This window comes from Neomonachus schauinslandi, chromosome X, assembly GCF_002201575.2.
Source record: "Neomonachus schauinslandi chromosome X, ASM220157v2, whole genome shotgun sequence".
Lineage (NCBI taxonomy): Eukaryota > Metazoa > Chordata > Mammalia > Carnivora > Phocidae > Neomonachus > Neomonachus schauinslandi.
This window is the reverse complement of record NC_058419.1, coordinates 8,055,435-8,073,822: the sequence shown is the minus strand read 5'-3', so window position 1 is coordinate 8,073,822 and position 18,388 is coordinate 8,055,435. Positions and strand designations below refer to the sequence as shown.

The 18,388-nt window shown below is 38.4% G+C and overlaps 1 pseudogene; it reads right to left on the bottom strand.

The window, feature by feature from the left end:
* Nucleotides 1-17,436: 17,436 nt before the first annotated feature.
* On the bottom strand, nucleotides 17,437-18,177 carry LOC110575793 (annotated as a pseudogene).
* Between the last annotated feature and the right edge of the window lie 211 nt (nucleotides 18,178-18,388).

Sequence of the window (18,388 nt, the reverse complement as noted above, 5' to 3'; positions counted from 1 at the left end):
TAGGATGGGGGAATTGGGAGGAAAGATGGCCCTGCAGATATAAAGAGGTCAGAACTTGAAGGGACACCTGGGAATATGTTAATTTAATGGCTGTATTACGCTGCTTGGAAATAGCTTTATTGTTTTCGAATTATAAATATATACTCAGTGCGAAATAATCTGGAAATTCAAGAAAAGCTATAAAATAATAAAATTAGAAAGTGCTGATAATGCCATCTCAGAAATATGTACTGTTAATATTTCGGAGCTTATTGTTCTACCTTAAATGTTTATAATGTAGACAATATATATAATTAGATGGGTACATACATGTAAATGAATATACTTTATTTTGTAGAAATTGAATCACACTCTACATGCTGTATTGTAGTCTTCCTTTCAACACAATATTTTGGGAAAATATTTCCATGTCAACAAATATATATCTGTAATCTTTTCTAATGATTGCTATAGCCTTCAGATTCTTGAATAACTTCATATTGGATGCAAGTTTCATGAAGATAGGGACCATGCGTGTCTTGTTCATTGTAGCGTCCCTAACATCTAGCAGCGTCTAGAACATAAAAAAACCTTAATGTGCTTAATTGTGGATTTTTAGGTGTCTTTACAATCATTGCTATTATAAACAATGCTGCTGTGGAGAAATATATGCATATATGCTTGCAAACTCTTTGGTAATGTTTTTAGATTACATGCCTAAAAGTTGAAATGCTAAGTAAAAAATGTACGTTCTTTTTAAGGCTTTTTATATCAATTGGCAACTGCCCTTCAGAAGAGTTTTTAATGCCAATTCATAGTCCGACTGAAAATAGATGAGAATGCCATTTTCCTCACGTACTTGCCAACCCTTTATTGGAACAGTAGTATTCATGTTTGCAAATATGATATGTGAAAAAGTAATCTCACTTTAAAACATATATATGTATATTTGATTTCTAGTGAGAAAATATTTTTTCATATTTTATTGATGTTGATCACTGGTATTTCTTCTTTGGTGAATTTCTTGATTACGTCTGTTGCTGTTTCTCATTTTGTGTTTGTCTTTTCCATATTCATAACTTTTTGCATATAAAAAGCTTGTGGCACCTTGTCTAGGCATTGAATGTTGTAGTTGCTTCTGTAACATTAATTTCACCTGTTCCCAATTGTATAGCATTCACACGGTTTGGAATGGATTAACCCCTTACTCCAGGAGTAGACTCTGATTGGTCTACAGTCTAGAGGATAATTCTACCTTCTGTCCTTGGTGATTAATTCAGGTGCTGGCCCCTAATTCAGGCCTAGGCCAATCAGCGATTAGTTCAGAGATGGCCAGTAGTAGCACTCCCATGGAGGAATACTAAACTAAGACAATTGAGAAATTACACCCTACATTACACAGGGATAGGCACTAGTCCAAGCTCAACTGGATCAGGTGATGGAAATACTCCCTGAACAGAGTGATTGAGTTTAAGAGTAATCAGAAATAAACTTAAGACACGTTTTGTATTACAGGAAGTAGGACATCTTCTCTCCTTGCAATTCACAAAAAATTATATAGCCCAAGCTGCAAGTCACAACTATCTCATGAGTATGAAGAAAGCCAACCTGAGGATGAAGCCAGAACTAGAAGGAGTGTGGAATCAAGAGAAACACAGACAATGAGATCCAGAGCTCTGTTATAACCATACCAGATGCCTACTCAAACTGATAAAATAGAATTTTCTAGAAGTATTTTAAGGCAGTTTAAGAATATATGAAGGTAAAATAAATTTTTTATTCTACTTATTCTTAATTGATCTATTTTATAACTGTCCAAAGTAATAATCCAACAACATATTAGGTCATTACAGCATATGGATAAGTGAAATAAAAGGCTGCAATGTTATAAGGGACAGGAGGGAGGAATTGAGAACATTCTATTATGTGACCTTCATATCCATGAAGTGATAGAATGTTATTTGAAAGTTGACTTGGATCAGTTGTAAATTTATATTCTAAACTCTTGGGTAAAAACTAAAACAATTTTTTAAAAGTATAATTGATATGGTAAGAGAGGAAAGAAAATGGAATCATATAAAATGTTCCACTAAACCAGAGAAGGAAGAACAAGATGGGAAGGGGGGAAAAAACAAGTGCAACTAATGAAAACAGTTACAAACATGGTAGGTATTAATCAAATATAACAATAATCACTTTAAATATAAATAGTCTAAATACACCAATTAAAAGACAGATACCAACATAGTGGATAAAAAAAAGACCCAGCTATATGTTGTCTATAAAAAAAGTAACACCGAGAAAGTGTAGTATACTTCAAGGGAAGAGGAAAAATTAAAATGAACTCAGGGGAAACATATCTGAACCACTAAAACAGATAAACCTGTTAAAAAGGACAGGCAGTTAACATTTAAACAAAAGCAAGGGGAAAACAAATTTATGGAAAGTAAAAGATCTTTATAAAATGATGTTGATTATCTCCAGTCTGATACACAGATAATTTAAAAATAGGCCTATTTGCAACATTCACTAATGAAAAAATTCCCCAGTACCTAAGCCTCCCAAATTAAAAACCATCTGCTGCACAGCAATCACAGGTGGTATAGTTGAGAGGTAAGAAATACTTGATAATGGCAAAACCAGTTTCTTAGCTTGTGAAAGCAAATGAAGAAAGTACAGAACTTGGAAAATACACCTAAGAACGCATTAAAAAGAATTGTTAAAAAATCCTACCTCTCGGGAAAATATTTTATTTTTGTTTCTTACTGTAAGCTCATTTTAAAATCGAGATGACTAGAATTTATGGCATGGGGAGTTTCACCTCATTTGTATTTCAAGATTTTCTTTCTACTTGTTCTGATTTGATGTTTCCCATTCAAACAACTACCTTATTGTGATCTTGTGGCCTCTATGAAGTATTTTTGCCCATTTTTCTTGATGTGAATGTTTTTCCATATGTCTTATTTTTTGCTTTTTATTTAGCATGCAGTTTGAAGGATTTTAAAGTCAGATAAAGTCAAATTAATCAATTGGTCCAAGAAATATTTGTTGAATACCTCCTTTGGGCATTTACATCAGCAAGCACAAGAAAGAAAAACTCCTGTTTCAAGGAACTACATTGGAGAGAATTAATACCTTACATGTTATTCAACAGTCTTTTATATTATTTATAATTATCCTCTTGATAATTATATTAGGTATTTTAAAATATTTTATATAAGGAAACTGAGTCCTAGAGAGGTCAAGTGACTTGTGAACATCACATGGCTAAGAAAAAGCTGGGCCAAGTTTATAACCCAATTTTGCCTTTGACTTTCAGGATAACTTCAGGAAATGGCATTGTTCTTGTTACAGGAATGATGATGCTATATTTGAATGAAGAATGTTTCTGAAAGCAAACGGGAAAATGACCAAGCACAGCTACTGAGCCCCAGCCTGCATGTTTAATCTTTTAGGATTTAATGAGCATTTGCTGATTTCTGATAAATCTCCCTTTCTTCCAGTAGAGACATAACCTCTTCTGATGCTGGGTTTATATGAGAATCAGAATAGTTCAAGCATTTTGACCCAATATTTGGGAAGGGGTTTGTTTACAGAGAGCCTAACATAAATAGTTGAATGTTTACAATGGATCTTAAATTGTAGGGGGAAAAGTCCTTAGGACCAAAATATATGAGAATAAAATAAAGCTATGTATTTTCTTATCATAATAGGTCAGATTCTCATCAGAAAACATTTTTTTCTAATAATGCATCCCTTTGGAACTATGCAAAATGTATTTTAGAAGAATTATATAACTTGTTATTATAGAGATAAATGTATCTCTTTTTCTATAATTTCCTTCTTTGGGGGGAGAGTTAGATAATAGTATGTTGATTACACACTGTGATGGACACCAAAAAATAGTAAAAACAAAAATAAACCAAACATTCCCAAAGCAGGTTTTATTTTGTTCTTGATGCAGTTTCTTTTTACGTTCTGTTTTGTTTTATGTGGTTTCCCTTGAATGATTACTTTCACTCACATGGACTTAACTTCTTACCATACTTCAATAACTCCTATTCTGAGTTTTCTTCTGAATTCTGAGACCACATTTTTCTACTACTACCTGGACATCTCCACTTGGGTGACACAGTGGCAATGAAAACTCGGGTAGGACTGGAAGCAACTTAATTATCTTCTCCCATACACGTGTCCCTCCTTGTATTAGCCTAAACCAGTTAATATCTCCACTAGCTATACTCCATCTCCCTGGAGAGATATAGAAGCCATTCTTAGTTCCTTGCCCTCTCTAATCCATTGTCAACAGGTCCTGTCAATTCCATTCCCATAACTCAAGGGTGCCCCCTCTAATACATTCACAATGCTTTAGTTCATGTACTACTGATCTAATAGCCAAACTTCTGAAATATTAACATATCACGGTTATGATTAACTCAAATAAGTACAATAGTGCAGCTAGAAAGAGGCATGCATGCAATTAATGATTCTGATAATTGACTATATAATATAATCTGGATAAGGAGGAATCTGAGGGTATAAGTGGGTGACAGAAATCAAAAGGATATAAGTTCAATGTATTAGAGATGCTAGAAGGTGGTCAAAAATGTTTTAGATGTGGTACTAAAGAGAGCGAGTTGGAAAGTGAGAAGGCTATGGTCAAGAAATGGGATCCTGGAGGAGTTGTGGTTACTGGAAATGATAAAGTCTAGGATGTGGCCATGGGAGTGACTGATTATAAGGAAGTGAAAAACAAGTTCACTGGAGGAAAGGAAAAGGAACTGAGAAGACAGATGACTGGTAGAACCATCTGTGTTAATGTTGAAATTGTCCAGAATTAGGGCAGGAGTAGAGTCGGAGAGAGTTGCAGGGAGTCAGGAGTCTGTAAAAGAGGGACAATGGGGTCCATGTTGTGAAAAGATGAGATCTTTTTCAAATGATGGGATGTATATTGTTGATGATAATTTCCAGAGGATCCAGCAAATGAGTTTCAGGAGTTGAGGGGAGGTAGGAGAAATAGAAAAGAAAGATGTAATATGGATTTTAGAGTCCAGGAGAGAAAGAATGAATGACTCAGGACTCGGGTTCTAATGGGAACTGGCAGCAAATATAAATCATATATAAAAACAAGATGAAATCTATTTTTTATTGTGGTAAAAATATAGAACATGAAATCTAACCTCTTAACAAAATTTTAAGTGTTCTATACAGTCTTGTTTACTATTTGCCCCTTGTTGTACAACAGACTTTGAGAACTTTTTCATCTTGCATGGCTGCAACTCTATACTTTTTTTCTTTTCCCTTCACCCATTTTCTTTTAATTTTGGGGGGGGGGAATTTTTTTTATTATGTTAGTCACCATACAGTACTTCATTAGTTTTTAATATAGTGTTCCATGATTCATTGTTTGCGTATAACACCCAGTGTTCATTGTGAAACTCTATACTTCTTGAGCATCAACTTCCCATTTCACAAATACCCCCAGTTCCCGGTGACCACCATTCTTACTTTCTTCTATGAGTTTGACTACTTGAATTACTATATGATTCCACTTATATGAGGTATTTGTCCTTCTGTGAATGGCTTATTTCACTTAGTATAATGTCCTCATCCATATTGTAGCATATGACAGGATTTCCTTCTTTTTAAAAGCTGAATTATATTCCAGTGTACGCATATACCACACTTTCTTCACCCAGTCATCCATCCATGGACCTTTATTTTTTTTTTCAAGCTATCTTGTCCTTTATTTTTTTTTTAATTTAATTTTATTATGTTATGTTACTCACCATACATTACATCATTAGTTTTTGATGTAGTGTTCCATGATTCATTGTTTGTGTATAACACCCAGTGCTCCATTCAATACGTGCCCTCCTTAATACCCAACACCGGGCTAACCCATCCCCCCCCAGCCCCCTCCCCTCTAAAACCCTCATTTTGTTTCTCAGAGTCCATAGTCTCTCATGGTTTGTCTCCCCCTCCGATTCCCCCCTTTCATTTTTCCCTTCCTGCTATCTTCTTTTTTTTTTTTTTTAACATATAATGTATTATTTGTTTCAGAGGTACAGGTCTGTGATTCATCAGGCTTACACAATTCACAGAGCTCACCATAGCACATACCCTCCCCAATGTCCATCACCCAGCCACCCCATCCCTCCCACCCCCCACCACTCCAGCAACCCTCAGTTTGTTTCCTGAGATGAAGAATTCCTCATATCAGTGAGATCATGATACTTGTCTTTCTCTGATTGACTTATTTCACTTAGCATAATACCCTCTAGTTCCATCCACCTTGTTGCAAATGGCAAGGTTTCGTTTTTTGATGGCTGCATAATATTCTATTATGTATATTGTATATATACACCACATTTTCTTTATCCATTCATCTGTTGATGGACATCTTGGCTCTTTCCATAGTTTGGCTATTGTGGACATTGCTGTTATAAACATTGGGGTGCACGTACCCCTTCGGATCACTACATTTGTATCTTTGGGGTAAAAACCCAGTAGTGCAATTGCTGGGTCGTAGGGTAGCTCTGTTTTCAACTTTTTGAGAAACCTCCATACTGTTTTCCAGAGTGGCTGCACCAGCTAGCATTCCCATCAACGGTGTAGGAGGGTTCCCCTTTCTCCGCATCCTCGCCAACATCTGTTGTTTCCTGACTTGTTAATTTTAGCCATTCTGACTGGTGTGAGGTGGTATCTCATTGAGGTTTTGATTTGTATTTCCCTGATACCGAGTGATGTTGAGCACTTTTTCATGTGTCTGTTGGCCATTCATCCATGGACCTTCAGATTGTTTCCACCTCTGCTCTATTGGGAATAATGTTACAAGGAGCATGGGAATGCAAATGTCTTTTTGAGATCCTGATTTCAGTTATTTTGGTTAAATACCCAGAAGTTGGACTGCTGAATCATATGATAGTTCTATTTTTAATTTTGGGGGTAACCTCCATATTGTTCTCCTGTTTTCCATAGTGGCTGCACCAACTTACACTCCCACCAACTGTACACAAGGGTTCCAATTTTCCCACATTCTTGCCAACATCTTTTATTTTCTGTTTGAGATGTGTATGTATATATTTATATAATTATCTATCTAAGATGGCCATCCTTGCAGGTATGAGGTGATACTTCATTGTGGTTTTGATTCTCATTTCTCTCATAATTAGTGACATTGAGCATCGTTTCCTACATCTTTTGGTCAGTTTTTAAATTTTTTTCCAGCTTTATTGAGATATAATTGATATATAGCATTGTGTAAATTTAAGGTATAGATAGTATTAATTTGATACAAGTATATATTGCAAAATTATTACTATAGTCTTAGCTAGCACCTACATCATGTTACATAATTACCCATTTCTTTTTGTTGCTAAGAACTATTTATTTATTTATTTATTTATTTATTTATTTATTTATTTTTACCTTTTGGCCCCCTTCATCTATTTCTCTTATCCCCCGTGCCATGCCTCTGGCAACACCAACCTTTTCTCTGTATCGATGAGCTTGGTTTGTTTGTTTAGATTCTACATGTAAGAGAGATCATACAGTATTTGTCTTTCTCTGTCTTATTTCGTTTAGCATAATGCCCTTGAAGTTCACCCGTGTTGTAAGATCTAGTCTCTTAGCAGCTTTCAAGTATATAATGCAATACTATTAAGTATAATCACCATACTGTACATTGGATTTCCAGAATTTGTTTATCTTACACCTGAAGTTTATACCCTTTGACCAACATCTCCCCATTTCCCACACCCCTAACCCCTGGCAACCACCACTCCACTCTCTGTTTCCATGAGTTTGGGATTTTTAGATTCCACATATAAGTGATATCATACAGTATTTGTCTTTCTCTGACTTATTTTACTTAGAATAATGCCCTCAAGTTCCACCCATGTTGTTGCAAATGGCAGGATTTCCTTCTTTCTGATGGCTGAATGATATCCCATTATATGTGCATGTATACATGTATAAACATATATATAAATATATATCACATATAGAATATATATAACATATATAATTAATACATATAATATATAACATATATAAATATATTTATATATAGAACATCTTTATTCATCTGTTGACAAACATAGGGTATTTCCGTATCTTGGCTATTGTGAATAATGTTGCAATAAACATGGGAGTTCAGATATCTCTTCAAGATCAGGATTTCATTTCCTTCAGATACATACCCAGAAGTGGAATTGCTGGATCATACGGTAGTTCTATTTTTAATTCTTGAGGAACCTCCATATTGTTTCCCACAATGGCTGTAAGAATTTACATGCTCACCAACAGCACACAAGGGTTACTTTTTCTCCACATTCTTACTAACATTTGTTAGCTGTTGTCCTTTTAATAACAGCCATTCTAACAAGTGTGATGTGATATCTCATTGTGGTTTTGATTTGCATTTTCCAGATGACTAGTCATATTGAACATCTTTTCATGTACCTGTTGGCCATTTGTATGTCTCCTTTGGAAAATGTTTACTCAGGTCCTTTGCTCATTTTAAAATTGGATTTTTTTTCTTGTTTTTGTTTTTTTGCTATTGAGTTATATGAGTTATTTATATATTTTGGATATTAACCCCTCCTGAGATATATGACTTGCAAATATTTTCTCCCATTCTGCAGGTTGCCTTTTCATTTTGTTGTTTCTTTGCTTTTGGTGTCACATACAAAAAAATCTTTGCCAAGACCAACATTATGAAGTTTTTCTCCTATGCTTTCTTCTAGGAGTTTTATAGTTTCATGTCTTCCATTTAAATCTTTAGTCAATTTTGAGTTTCTTGTCGTGTGTGGTATAAGATAAGGGTCTAATTTTATTCTTTTGCATGTGGATATCCAGTTTCCCAACACCCTTAGTTGAAGAGAAGGTAGGATGAAATTTAATCATGATAATCACAGGCAGGAAGAGGTGACAAGCCTGTAGGAAAGGCACTGGGGTGAGGGGCCTTGCCAGGAACAGTTAGAATTCTGGGGCTCCCACTTGATCCCTGATGATGGTTGGATGGAGTCCTGCAGAGAGGTGTTATCACTCTCAGCACACAAGCTCCTCTTGACCTCTGCTGAAAAAAGCCTCAGAGCCAGCAGTATGGCGCTCTCATTGTGTGTCCATGAGCACTTTGTTGGCTTCTGCCCTTGGTTTCTGCAAAGGAGTGCTGTTAATACAAGGACATGGAGTTCTTCCTTACTTCTGGTAAAGAAACCTCTGATTTAAATAGCTTCAACTTCTTCTATGTCAACTATATTTCAATATTAATTAATTAATAACTTCCAACTCCTACCCACACACCAGTTTGTCTATGTTTTTTTTATTACATTTTCAAAACAGATTTCTTTTTTTTTTTTTAAAGATTTTATTTATTTATTTGAGAGAGAGTATGAGAGAGAGCAAGCACATGAGAGGGGGGAGGGTCAGAGGGAGAAGCAGACTCCCCGCCGAGCAGGGAGTCCGATGCGGCACTCGATCCCGGGACTCCAGGATCATGACCTGAGCCGAAGGCAGTCGCCCAACCAACTGAGCCACCCAGGTGCCCATAGATTTCTTTTTTTTAAAGATCTTATTTATTTATTTGAGAGAGAGAGTGAGAGAGAGAGAGCACATAAGAGGGGGGAGGGTCAGAGGGAGAAGCAGACTCCCCGCTGAGCAGGGAGCCTGATGCGGGACTCGATCCTATGACTCCAGGATCATGACCTGAGCTGAAGGCAGTCACTTAACCAACTGAGCCACCCAAGTGCCCCTCAAAACAGACTCTTAAATGTAGTTTGCAGAATAGAGTGATTCTCTCTCCCCCTTATACTCCTAGATAACTCTACTTCCGATAATAATTTACATCACAGTGTTGATTTTTAATAAATCTACCCCTCTAGCATGTTTTTCTGACTAGCCACATATTCAAATAACTATCATATAGGCAGCATGTAGTAAATAGTAAAATAAATGAGTAGAGAGAATTAAAAAAAAAAACTAATAATGGGGTAATTGAGAAAAGGACTCTGGGGGGGTAGCTGTTAGTCTGGGCTTTAAGGAATGTTAGATTTGGGGTCACAGAGGATAGCATGGATATAGATGAAGAGGGAAAACGGGGGTCTTAGGGAAATCATTGCATTAGTCAACTTTTCTGGAGCATAGGTTGCTTGAATAGAGGTTGTTATGGATATGGCTAGAAAGATAAGTTGAAGCCTGTTCATAGGGGATCTTTCCTGTTAAGTCTAAAGAGTTTGCACTATACTTTGTAAATGCTAAGGAGCAAAAACAGCTTTTGCAATAGGAAATGACATGTCAAATATGCTATCCTTTTCAAGGGGAATTACACCCATTTGATACTGATCTTTTTGTTATTGTTGTTCTATTTGGATATATTCTCTCTCTGTTCATGGCTTCTTATTTATGTTTTTTTTTTTTTCTTTTTTATCCCTACATATCCTTGGATCCTTTTTTAACTCCAAGTATCGTCATTTCTTTGTGGAATATGACAAAGTATCCATGCGTATTTAAGTATATACTTGAGTTCTTTTGGGAAACAAAGCACTCTTAACATTTGCTTTTGGTCAGCCTCAGCTCTTGAGGCATAGAAATCTGTAACCTTCCACTACAACAGCAAGCATTTCAGCAAGTCCTACAACAGAGCATTAAAGTGCGATAGTGTCAAACGGTTATAATATATGCAGATCAGGAATAATAACATTGGCCTATCCCTAGACATAAGCTCTCTCTGTCCATATCAGCCTGCTAGCTGCTTGAGATAATCGATTTTCTACAAACAAGGCATGAAAGTGCTCCCACTTCCTTTGAAAGGACAGCACACCCAGGATGTCTTTCACTCTTATTGATTTTAAATCACATTCAATGACTGACTTTGAATTATCAACTGGGTTTCCCTGGAGTTAAAGTGCCAGAAAGATTTAATTAGAGAGCCACAGTCTAGATAAAAGATACCATATCATTGACTTAAAATCTGAACTGAGCTTCTCTTTTTATGCTGATGGGTGAAAAAACTCCATGTTTTAGTTTTTTTCTAAAATGTTTTCTGAGGTCGTGCAGGCTTCTTGAAGTCAGGGACTCTACCTTATGTATCTCCATATCTGTAAAGCTTAGGCGAGGCCCTGGTATTATGTGGGTACTCTGGAAGAGTTTTCAGTTGATTTGATAAAAAGGTCTTTTACTCTTTAAAAAAATTTTTTTCAAAACGAAAGTTAACATCAAATTAAATATTCCACACTCTAAAACAATTTATAAAATGTCTGTCCAAAAGCATATAAATATCTTAAGTATCTTGCTATATTAAGCAATTAGAATGTGAAACTGGAAGGAGTTTCTGATGTCACCAGGGAATGATTTCAGATATAAGCCTCAGCAATGTGTGTGGTTCTTACCATGCTGTTATATTTTTCATCTATAATGTAGACATTACATAGAATTTATGGAGCTGTGTGAAAATTTCTCTGGGAGAAATCCCCATACAGAGAATGATGGAGTTGTAAGGTTTGCATGTATTTAATTGACTAGAGTTGGATCACTCTCGATAATGGCTGTACCAGTCCATATGCCTTCCTATCAACAGTGCAATGTCCCAACAAGTCAACCAGGTTTTAATAGTATCCAGCTTTCTGATTTTTGCCAGTCCAATAATAAGTGCACTGTTATTTCATTTTCATATCAATTTATGGAAGTATTTGAGATGCCCTGGTTTACACACAGGAAAGCTAGGCATAGAAAGATGAAGACATTTGCCCAAATCCACACAGCTAGATGTGTGCTGTCAGCTAATAGAATTGGTTTGCTCATCTCACTTGGAGTCCGGGTGACCTCTTCAAAGAATTTCCTTCTGTGGAGAATTGTGTTACACAGACTACCACTCCAGTTCTTCTGTAGTTAATAACCTATAAGTTCTGTATTCATGCAGTTGTCATTCTTCTAATATGCTTAAGATCGTCTCATCCATTCCAGGGTGGAACTTGCAAATGAGTTGTTCCAAAACAACCAAGTGGAGTTCTCCATTCAGCAGAGAGGGGGGGCAAAAAACTGGCTTTAAAACCAAGCATTCACACATATGTTGGCTGTTTGATTATGAGCAAATAACATCTATGCATCTCAATTGATCCTTCTGCCAAATGAGGACAATAAAATCCAAGTCACACAGAATGTGGGGGGATTAGATGAGTAATCATAAATTAAAACTACCCTAGCACAAATCACATCTGACATACTGTAAACAGTAAATAAGTGGTTTACAATGTGTTTGTTACTATCTTTTTTTAAAGATTTTATTTACTTGAGCAAGAGAGAGTGTGAGAGAGTGAGAGAGAGAGCATGAGAAGGGGGGGCAGAGGGAGAGGGAGAAGCAGACTCCCCACTGAGCAGGGAGTCAGACAGGGGGCTGGATCCCAGGACCCTGGGATCATGACCTGAGCCGAAGGCAGATGCTTAACGACTGAGCCACCCAGGCGCCCTACATCGTTTATTTCAAACTCTAGGCATACTTGTAGTCAATGTCCCAGTAGTAAAATAAGAACAATTCGAAGTTATTCAGACAGGAAGTGTGTTTTCTTTTGTTTGTTTTGGTTTTTTACAGTAAATTAGTTCTTTTCAAAACCATTACAAAGGATAAGACTTCCACTTCTGAGAAAAACGAAGTAACAAGAACTTCTTTACCTTCCTGTTTGCAACAACTAAAAAATCAAAGTATATTGACCATCAGCTTTCAAGACATGGGACATTGGCTAATAAAGGACAGTGATGTCCAAGGTGAGGCTTAAGAGGACCCAGCTTATGGCCTGGACTGAGTTTCCAGGTTGTGGTACAGAAACAAGAAACCTGGTAAGATCCTGGTGGTTCCCCCAAGGTGAAGGGATAGAGCTGGGGGTCCGGGCAGATCAAGGTGGCTGGAGTTCAGGGGGCAGAGCACCAGAGGGGAATGAGATAGGGGGGTGGAGAATGGGAGAAGGAGAGAGAGAGAACTTAAGGGATCTACAGATGCAGCATACTACTGATTAGCAAATGTGTGTGAGGAAACTACCTTAGGCCAAGGGAAGAGCTACCCAAGAGGTTTGGGAAGAACAATCCCTCGGGCTCAAACAGGGCTGAGGATAGTGTGCAGAGTATTCTGTAGAACACAAAGTAGTGTACGCAGAGGGGTTTGCAGCCGGGGTGGGGCAAAATTAGCCCTAGACTAAATATTACTCTCATCCCACCTAACAAAGCTTACAGCACCCAAAAGTATTGCAGTGTTTCCTAGCAGCTCATTAAGCAAGTTAATCCAGTGTGTCTTTACCTTTACAGTCTTTGTGATTACCATCATGTATTTAGAATCTCCCATTTAAATGTAGGATGTGTGTATTACATACATGACCTCTGGGATTATAGACTGGAAGTGCTTTGGAAGTCATCTCAAAACAGTTCCAAACCATTAGGAACTTTCTATAGGAAGGAGCAGTGGTAACTGCCAGCCTGTGTTGGGGCCAACGGTGCAATAGGGCCTTCTCCAAGTGAACTCCACGGCAGAAGACAATGATTTTTTTATTTTTTTATTTTTTATTTTATTTTTTAAGATTTTATTTATTTATTTGAGAGAGAAAGAATGAGAGACAGAGAGCATGAGAGGGAGGAGGATCAGAGGGAGAAGCAGACTCCCTGCTGAGCAGGGAGCCTGATGCGGGACTCGATCCTGGGACTCCAGGATCATGACCTGAGCTGAAGGCAGACGCTTAATGACTGAGCCACCCAGGCGCCCTGAAGACAATGATTTTTTTAAAGGATAAATACTAAAAATAAGCTGTTTTGAATATTACAAACTTTTTGCATTTTTATTGCAGTGAAATGTACATAAAGTAAAATTCCCCCATTACCCATTTCTAAGTGTACAGTTCAGTAGCATTAAGTTCATTCACAAAGCATTTCCAGAACTTTTTCATCATTCCAAACAGAAGCTCTGTACCCATTGGGCAAGAACTCCCCACTCCGCCCTCCCTCCAACCCCTGGGTAATTTCTATTCTACTTTCTGTATCTATGAATTTGCCTCGTCCGGGTACCTCATATAAGGGGAATTATATAGTTTGTCCTTTTGTGTCCGGCTTCTTTCACTTGACATAATGTTTTCAAGGTTTATCCATGTTGTAGCATGGATCAGGACTTCATTCCTTCTATGGCTGAATAATATGCCATTGCATGGATATAGATAGCATGTTTCATTTAGCCAGTCATCTGCTGATGGACACTTGTGTTGTTTTCACCTTTTAGCTATTGTGAATAATGTAGCTATGAACACTGGCATACAAGTATTTGTTTGAGTACCTCTTTTCAATTTTAAGTGGTATAGAAGAGGAATTGCTGGATCATATGGTTAATTCTATATTTACTTTTTTTTTTAAGATTTTATTTATTCACTTGACAGACAGTAAGAGAGGGAACACAAGCAGGGGGAGTGGGAGAGGGAGAAGCAGGCCTCCCGCTGAGCGGGGAGCCCGATGCGGGGCTCGATCCCAGGACCCTGGGATCATGACCTGAGCCGAAGGCAGACGCCCAACGACTGAGCCACCCAGGCGCCCCAATTCTATATTTACTTTTTAAGGAACCACCAAACTGTTTTCCACATCCTTACCAACACTTGTTAGTTTTAATTTTTTCCACAGTGGCCTTCCTGGTAGGAAGTGGTATCTCGTGATTGTGATTTGCATTTCTCTAATGATTAATGATGTTGAGCATTTTTTGGTGCACCTATTGGCCATTTGCATATCTTCTTGGAGAAATATATACAAAAATCCTTTGGCCATTTTGAATCGAGTTTAGTTTTTTATTTAGTTATAGAATAAACCTGAGCTTCTGAAACCTAAATCACAAAAATGTTTAGAATTGAACTAACAAAAGGCTTTATTGAGGAAGACTGTTTTACTACTGTAGTTATTTAGAAATGTTGAGGTGTGGTGATAATTAAAAGACCAGCTTTTACTGGGTTTTATAGTTGTATTAAAACTCTGCAGACAAAGATCCTCTTAATCACCTGCCCTGGGAGTGGACTACTCCCACCACCCGACCCCCAGTTCCTTAGCAAGAAAGGAAACTAATCAGTATTGGATTTGTTCCCTCCCAACATTATTCTAGTCCTTGGGAATGCTGATGGTGACTTTTAGTAAGGTGAGCATTTCTGAACACCTTTAGCTTACAGCATATGGTGGTGGGTACAGTGAACCCCACTCTGAGGCAGGTGACCAGGAAGTGATTTCTTTGTTTTGCCTTTTTTTTTTTTTTTGGAAAGTATCATATAGTCACAGTTACTGTCCACACCTCAAACCCTCTTCACATCTTGGTTGTGGCAATCTAGACCCTAATGTTGTTCCCTACCCCAAACAAATGCAGTAACACCACATCCGTATATTCCTTGCCCCTGTGATAAAGTGTTCAGGAGGGGAGTTTATCTTCAGTGCTCAGTTCTAAAGCTCGGTCCTTATCCCTAATGTCTGGCTAACTGTGGACCTGAGGGTCTGATCCCCAACCATCCAGGACACCACGTCCCTCCTTTCTCACACACCTGTCTCAGCTCCTGCTTCCCTCCCCACCAACGGAGAATTCAGAGACACACAGAATTTCATCTTTTCACAACTTGATTTTTATTTTAATCATAGCCATCAGTTTACCCTGCTGGTATGAGATTCAGCTTCTATGTGGTTGGCCATTTCCCAGAAACCAGACCTCTGGAGACTCAACAGATGTTTCTTTTTTTTTTTTTTTTAAGATTTATTGATTTATTTGAGAGAGAGAGAGAGAGAAGGGAGAGACAGAGGGAGAGGGTGAGTGAGAGAAGCAGACTACCCACCAAGTACAGAGCTCAACTAGGGGCTTGATCTCAGGACCCTGGGATCATGACCTGAGCTTAAATCCAGAGTCAGATGCTTAACTGGCTGAGCCACCCAGGTGCCCCTCAACAGGTATTTCTAATGTCTTTGGCCTTTTTTATTCAGTTACTGGCTGCCCAAGTTATGTGAAGTGGTGGGTTTCTCCAGGGTCTCTTGTTCTGGGACATTTGTTCTTGTCTCTTATTTTAATTTCTTCTCCTACTTTGATGCCATTTCTATTCAGCATATGGTAACAGTTGAATATTGTTGGCTTCATGCTCTTTTCAGCTTTTTTTAATGAGTGGTAGATGTTTGAGATTGCTTTTCTCAGGTTCCCTTGAAGGGATCTTTTGGCCTTCCTGGTTGTTTTTGGCACCTGGAAGGGCAAGAGAGTGAGGCCAGGGCATTAGTTTGGAGAAAGAGGATGAGAACTAAATGGGAAGGTGGGGGCTTCATGAAAAGGGGTGTGGATCAATGAGGAGCTTTGTGCTAGGCAAGGATAGGGTAAAGGACTTGGGAGACAAAGTCAATAGGGGAAGAGGAAGAGCTTGCCTGAAGTCATCTCACCTTGACACCATCTCTGGACCTCGGTTGACAGAGGGTCTTTCTCGTTTTCCTCCCTTTGGTCCTTGGGGTTAGTTGTGTTATAACTATTCCAGGCTCCTATGGTTTCTTGGTTACCTTAGCCGTGATGAAGGCAAGAACCAGCCTAACCCAGAGCCTCTGACCTGCCTATATGTACCCTCCCAAGGAATGAGGAGTAGAGTTCTTCAGTTTGATTGATCAGCTAAGCACTACCCAGTCAATGGTGGCTTGGGGGCCTTAGACATCACTGAGCACCACTTTGGACATCAACATAGCATGGCGGATACTGGGGACGTCATGATATGGCTTCGAAATCACAAAGTACCACTCTTAACACCTCTGTGGGGGTGATTTTGTGGAGGCTAATGTTCCTCTGGTTGGACAAAAGGGGCTTTCTTTAACCCTCTAAAGAGCATTCTCACACTGACCTGTTAACTTTCCTCATCACTCCGCATTCAAATCTGGAGGCTCACAAGGCAAGGAAAGGGTATTTTCTCTAAGTCATTCCCCATAGCCACCCCTATTCCATGATTTATTCTGTTCTCTCTCACCCTTCACCATTACCTAGTATTTTGTATATCTTACCTAAAATCCCTCCAGGCTAATGTGGCCATTTTTAAGTCTTGATGGAGATGTGGATCATCCTACTTCTCTCCTATTAGAATGGATAAAATTGGGGCACCTGGGTGGTTGAGTTGGTTAAGCGACTGCCTTCGGCTCAGGTCATGATCCCAGAGTCCTGGGATCGAGCCCCGCATCAGGCTCCCTGCTCCTCAGGGAGCCTGCTTCTTCTGGAGCCTGCTCTCCCTCTCCCTCTGCCTGCCGCTCCACCTGCTTGTGCTTTCTCTCTCTGTCTCTCTCTGTGTGTCAAATAAATAAATAAAATCTTTAAAAAAAAAAAAAAGAATGGATAAAATTAAAAAGACAATTACAAGTGTTGGTGAAGATGCAGAGCAACTAGAAATCATAGACAATGGTACAATCACTATTGTTACTCTTAGAAAATCTCATTTTTGACTAGACTCAGGTAGAAACTCTCAGAGAGGACTGCCTCCATCTCTTGGCAATCTGTTGCTGGCATTTTTCTTTGGCCTCCTTCATTCTCTTGGCCAAAAGTTTAGTATAGTCTGCAGCCTCTTCCTTATTTTTCTTAGTATGCTGTTTCTTCAGAGCAGTACACTGATGCTTGTGTTGGAGGACATGTGGAGTAACAAGATGCTGAATCTTGGGTGCTTTAGTTCTAGGTTTCTTACCTTCTTTGTTTAGGGCCTTTCTCACAACATACTTGTGGACATCATCTTCTTTAAAGACATTGAAAAGTTTGCAGATTCTGCTAGCTCTTTTGGGCCCCAGGTGATGAGGCACAGTAGTATCCATGAGTCCAGGAATGTCCTTCTCCCCTTTTTTCACAATGACCAAATTGAAAACACTGAGATTGACATCCACAGAGCAACCCCAGACAGACTTGCACTTTCTTTCTCTAGTCCTACTTGGTCTGTAGCAGGATGCCTGTTACTCAGCAGCAGCCAGTCATGGCCATGGGTCAAGACACCCTGCTTCCTGCAGAAGCCTTGTTTGTCATTGCCACCACTGATTCAGACCACAGAACCCTTCCATTCTTCCCAGAGCATCAACAGCAACTTCTGTGGCCATACACGTCTCAAAAAAGGTACAAAGTTTGTGTTCATCGTCCACTTTAATGATTTTCTGGCAGCTAGGAACTGGGAAAGAGATGTTCAGCTTTGTCCTAACAGCCTGCCGCATTTGAGGTGCCACGAAAAAGAGCCAGCCATTGCACTCTTTAATTATTTATTTAAGGGCAATGAAAAAATGTCTCCACAAAGACTTGCAGGAATCTTCATAGTAGTTTTATTTGTAATAACCAAAACTGGACATGAAACAAGTGCAAATGTCCATCAGTGGGTGCGTGGGTGAATAAGGTATTTCCATAGAATGGAATGCTCTTCAGTAATAC